The sequence below is a fragment of the Acinonyx jubatus genome, chromosome A1 (genome assembly GCF_027475565.1).
Source record: "Acinonyx jubatus isolate Ajub_Pintada_27869175 chromosome A1, VMU_Ajub_asm_v1.0, whole genome shotgun sequence".
Lineage (NCBI taxonomy): Eukaryota > Metazoa > Chordata > Mammalia > Carnivora > Felidae > Acinonyx > Acinonyx jubatus.
Genome location: NC_069380.1, coordinates 86,526,659 through 86,533,075, shown reverse-complemented (window position 1 = coordinate 86,533,075; position 6,417 = coordinate 86,526,659).

Genomic DNA, 6,417 nt, shown 5'->3' with positions numbered 1-6,417 from the left:
TTCTTTTATTAATGTGATGTATCACATTGATTGATTTGCAAATGTTGAACCAGCCCTGCAGCCCAGGAATGAATCCCACTTGATCATGGTGAATAATTCTTTTTATATGCTGTTGAATTCGATTTGCTAGTATCTTATGGAGAATTTTTGCATCCATATTCATCAGGGATATTGGCCTGTAGTTCTCTTTTTTGCTGGGTCTCTGTCTGGTTTAGGAATCAAAGTAATGCTGGCTTTATAGAATGAGTCTGGATGTTTTCCCTCCCTTTCTATTTTTTGGAATAGCTTGAGAAGGGTAGGTATTATCTCTGCTTTAAATGTCTGGTAGATATCCTCTGAGAAGCCATCTGGTCCTGGACTCTTCTCTGTTGGGAGATTTTTGATAACTGATTCAATTTCTTCATTGTTTATGGGTCTGTCCAAGCTTTCTATCTCTTCCTGTTTCAGTTTTGGAAGTGTGTGGGTGTTTAGGAATTTGTCCATTTCTTCCAGGTTGTCCAGTTTGTTGGCATATAATTTTTCATAATATTCCCTGATAATTGCTTGTATTTCTGAGGATTGGTTGTGATAATTCCATTTTCATTCAATGATTTTATCTGTTTGGGTCCTCTCCCTCTTCTTTTTGAGAAGCCTGGCTAGAGGTTTATCAATTTTGTTTATTTTTTCAAAAAACCAACTCTTTGTTTCATTGATATGCTCTACAGTTTTTTTTTAGATTCTATATTGTTTATTCCTGCTCTGATCTTTATTATTTCTCTTCTTCTGCTGGGCTTGGCGTGTTTTTGTTGTTCTGCTTCTATTTCCTTTAGGTGTGCTGTTAGATTTTGTATTTGGGATTTTTCTTGTTTCTTGAGATAGGCCTGGATTGTAATGTATTTTCCTCTCAGGACTGCCTTCGCTGCATCCCAAAGCATTTGGATTGTTGTGTTTCCATTTTCATTTGTTTCCATATATTTTTTAAATTTCTTCTCTAATTTCCTGGTTGACCCATTCATTCTTTAGTAGGGTATTCTTTAACCTCCATGGTTTTGAAGGTTTTCCAGACTTTTTCTTGTGGTTGATATCGAGCTTCATAGCATTGTTGTCTGAAAGTGTGCATGGGTGCATGGTATGATCTCAAATCTTGTATACTTATGAAGGGCTGTTTTGTGACCCAGTATGTGATCTCTCTTGAGGAATGTTCCATGTGTACTTGAGAAGAAAGTATATTCTGTTGCTTTGGGATGCAGAATTCTAAATATATCTGTCAAGGCCATCTGATCCAATGTATCATTCAGGGCCCTTGTTTCTTTATTGATCCTGTGTCTAGATGATCTATCCATTACTGTAAGTGGGGTATTAGAGTCCCCTGCAATTATCACATTCTTATCAATAAGGTTGCTTATGTTTGTGATTAATTGTTTTATATATTTGGGGGCTCCCGTATTTGGCACATAGACATTTATAATTGTTGGCTCTTCCTGATGGATAGATCATGTAAGTATTATATAATGCCCTTCTTCATCTCTTGTTATAGCCTTTAATTTAAAGTGCAGTTTGTCTAATATAAGTATGGTACTCCAGATTTCTTTTGGCTTCTAGTAGCATGATAGATAGTTCTCCATCCCCTCACTTTCAATCTGAAGGTGTCCTCAGGTGTAAAAGAGTCTCTTGAGGACAGCAAATAGATGGGTCTTGTTTTTTTTTTTTAATCCATTGTGATACCCTATGTCTTTTGGTTGGAGCACTTAGTCCATTTACATTCAGTGTTATTATTGAAAGATATGGGTTTAAAGTCATTGTGATGTCTGTAGGTTTCATGCTTGTAGTGGTGTCTGGTAGTTTGTAGTCCTTGCCACATTTCACTCACAGAATCCCTCTTAGGATCTCTTGCAGGGCTGGTTTAGTGCTGATGAATTCCTTTAGTTTTTGTTTGTTTGGGAAAACCTTTATCTCTCCTTCTATTCTGAATGACAGACTTGCTGGATAAAAGATTCTCAGCTGCATATTTTTTTCTGTTCATCACATTGAAGGTTTTCTGCCATTCCTTTCTGGCCTGCCAAGTTTCAGTGGATATGTCTGCCACTAGTCTTATGGGTCTTCCTTTGTAAGTTCGAGCCTGTTTATCCCTGGCTGCTTTCAAAATTCTCTCTTTATCCTTGTATTTTGCTAGTTTCAATATGATATGTCATGCAGAAGATCGATTCAAGTTACGTCTGAAGGGAGTTTCTGTGCCCCTTGGATTTCAATGCCTTTTCCTTCCCCAGATCAGGAAAGTTCTCAGGTATGATTTGTTCAAGTACACCTTCATCCCCTTTCTCTCTCTCTTCCTCCCCTGGAATTTCTATGATATGGTTATTGTTCCATTTAATTGCATCACTTAGTTCTCTAATTCTCCCCTAATACTCCTGAATTTTTTAATTTCTTTTTCTCAGTTTCCTTTTTTTCCCATAATTTTATCCACTAATTCACCTATTCTCTCCTCTGCCTCTTCAATCCATACTGTGGTCTCCCCCATTTTATTTTGCAGCTCATTAATAGCATTTTTTAGCTCCTCATGACTATTTCTTGGTCCCTTGATCTCTGTAGCAATAGATCCTTTGTTGTCCTCTATGCTTTTTTCAAGCCCAACATTAATTTTATGACTATTACTGTAAATTCTTATTCAGTTATATTGCTGAAATAGGTTTTGATCAATTTGTTAGCTTTGTTTTTCTCAATTGAGGATGATATTAGCCGTGGGTCTTTCATATATGGCCATATTATGTTGAAGTATGTTCCCTCTAGCCCTACTTTGTTGACTGTTTTTATCAAGAATAGATGCTGTATTTTGTCAAATGCTTTTTCTGGACCTACTGAGAGGACTGTATGGCTTTTACTCTTTCTTTTATTAATGTCATGTTTCACATGGAATGACTTCCAAATATTGAATCACCTTTGCAGCCCAGGAATAAATCCCACTCTATAGTGATGAATACTTCTTTTAATGTACTGTTGGATTCTATCTGCTAGTATCTTGTTGAGATGGTTTGCATCCAGGTTCATCAGGGATTTTAGTGGGGTCTTTGGTTTTGGAATCAAGGTAATCCTGGCCTCATAGAATGAATTTGGAACTTTTCCTTCCATTTCTACTTGTTTCAAACTGTTTGCAAATAGTATTAACTCTTCTCTAAATGTCTGGTGTAATTCCACTAGGAAGTCATTTGGCCCTGGATTTTTGTGTCTTGGGAGATTTTTTATTACTGATTCAATTTCTTTGAGAGGTATGCATGCATTTCTTTGAGATGAATATGGATGCAAAAATTCTCCATAAGATACTAGCAAATCGAATTCAACAGCATATAAAAAGAATTATTCACCATGATCAAGTGGGATTCATTCCTGGGCTGCAGGGCTGGTTCAACATTTGCAAATCAATCAATGTGATACATCACATTAATAAAAGAAAAGATGAGAACCATATGATCCTGTCAATCAATGCAGAAAAAGCATTTGACAAAATTCAGCATCACTTCTTAATAATAACCCTCAAGAAATTAGGGATAGAAGGAACATACTTAAACATCATAAAAGTCATTTATGAAAAGCCCACAGCTAACATCATCCTCAATGGGGAAAAACTGAGAGCTTTTTCCCTGAGATCAGGAACACGACAGGGATGTTCACTCTCACTGCTGTTGTTTACCATAGTGTTGGAAGTTGTAGCATCAACAATCAGACAACAAAAGGAAATCAAATGCATGAAAATTGGCAACGATGAAGTCAAGGTTTCACTTTTTGCAGATGACATGATATTATACACGGAAAACCTGAAAGACTCCACCAAAAGTCTGCTAGGACTGATATGTGAATTCAGCAAAGTCGCAGGATACAAAATCAATGTACAGAAATCAGTTTCATTCTTATACACTAATAATGAAGCAAGAGAAAGACAAATCAAGAAACTGATCCCATTCACAATTGCACCAGGAAGCATAAAATACCTAGGAATAAACCTAACCAAAGATGTAAAAGATCTGTATGCTGAAAACTATAGAAAGCTTATGAAGGAAATTGAAGAAGATATAAAGAAATGGAAAAACATCCCATGCTCACAGATTGGAAGAATAAATATTGTTAAAATGTCAATACTACCCAAAGCTAGCTACACATTCAATGCAATCCCAATCAAAATTGCACCAGCATTCTTCTCTGAGCTGGAACAAGTAATCCTAAAATTTGTATGGAACCACAAAAAGCCCGAATAGCCAAAGCAATTTTGAAGAAGACCAAAGCAGGAGGCATCACAATGCCAGACTTGAGCCTTGACTACAAAGCTGTAATCATCAAGACAGCATGGTTTTGGCACAAAAACAGACACATAGACCAATGGGATAGAATAGAGACCCCAGAACTAGACCCACAAAAGTATGGCCAACTAATCTTTGACAAAGCAGGAAAGAAGATCCAATGGAAAAAAGACAATCTCTTTAACAAATGGTGCTGGAGGAAGTGGACAGCAACATGCAGAAGAATGAAACTAGACCACTTTCTTACACCATTCACAAAAATAAACTCAAAATGGGTGAAGAATCTGAATGTGAGACAGGAAACCATCAAAACCCTAGAGGAGAAAGCAGGAAAAAACCTCTCTGACCTCAGCCGCAGCACTTTCTTATTGACACATCCCCAAAGGCGAGGAAATTAAAAGCAAAAATGAATGATTGGGACCTCATGAAGATTAAAAGCTTCTGCGCAGCAAAAGAAGCAATCGACAAAACTAAAAGGCAACCAACGGAATGGCAAAAGATATTTGTAAAGATATTTGCATATCAGACAAAGAGCTAGCATCCAAAATCTATAAAGAACTCACCAAACTCCACACCCGAAAAACAAATAATCCAGTGAAGAAATGGGTAAAACACACGAATAGACACTTCTCTAAAGACGACATTCAGATGGCCAACAGGCTCATGAAAAGATGCTCAACGTTTCTCCTCATCAGGGAAATACAAATCAAAACCACACCGAGGTATCACCTCATGCCAGTCAGAGTGGCTAAAATGAACAAAATCAGGAGACTATACATCCTGACAAAGTTGTGGAGAAATGGGAACCCTCCTGCATTTTTGGTGGGAATGCAAACTGGTGCATCTGCTCTGGAAAACAGTGTGGATGTTCATCCAAAAATTAAAAATGGATCTACCCTATGACTCAGCAGTCGCACTGCTAGGAATTTACCCAAGGGATTAAGGAGTGCTGATGCATAAGGCACTTGTACCCCAATGTTTATAGCAGCACTGTCAACAATACCTAAATTATGGAAAGAGCCTCAGTGTCCATCAACTGATGAATGGATAAAGAAATTGTGGCTTATATACACAATGGAATACTACGTGGCAATGAGAAAGAATGAAATATGGTCTTTTGTAGCAACGTGGATGGAACTGGGGAGTGTTATGTTGAGTTAAATAAGTCATACAGAGAAGGACAGATTCCATATGTTTTCACTCCTATGTGCATCCTGAGAAATTTAACAGAAGACCATGGGGGAGGTGAAGGAAAGAAAAAATGGTTAGAGAGAGAGGGAGCCAAAACATAAGAGACTCCTAGAAACTGAGAACAAACTGAGGGTTTGTGGGGGGTAGGAGGGAGGGGTGGGTGGGTGATGAGCATTGAGGAGGGCACCTGTTGGGATGAGCACTGGGTGTTGTATGGAAATCAATTTGACAATAAATTTCATTAAAAAAAAGAAAAAGAAAAAAGAAAAATTCTACCTATTAAACGATAAAAAAAGGCAAGATTTCATTTTTTTCATTGCGAAGTAGTATTTCTGTGTGTGTGTGTGTGTGTGTGTGTGTGTGTGTGTATCTCACATCTCTTTATCCACTATTCAGTCGATGGGCATATGGGCTCTTTCTACAGTTTGGCTGTTGTTGATAGCGCTGTTATAAACATTGGGGGCATGTGCCCCTTTGAATCAGAATTTTTGTGTCTTTTGGACAAGTTTCTAGTAGAGCCATTTGCTGGGTCATAGGGTCGTTCTATTTTTAATTTTTTCATGAACCTCCATATTGTTTTCCAGAGTGGCTGCACCAGTTTGCATTCCCATCAACTGTACAAGAGGGTTCCCTTTCTCCACATCCTCACCAATAGCTGTTGTTTCCTGAGTTGTTCATTTTAACCATTCTGACTAGTATGAGGTGGTATCTCATTGTGGTTTTGATTTGTATCTCCCTGATGATGAGTAATGTTAGCCATCTGGATGTCTTTGGAAAAGTGTCTATTCATGTCCTTTGCCCATATCGTCACTTGATTATTTTTTTGGGTGTTGAGTTTGTTAAGTTCTTTATAGATTTTGGGTATTAACCCTTTAGCTGGTATGTGATTTGTAAATATCTTCTCCCATTTCATTGGTTGCCTAATAGTTTTGCTGAATTGTTTCCTTCACTGTGAAGA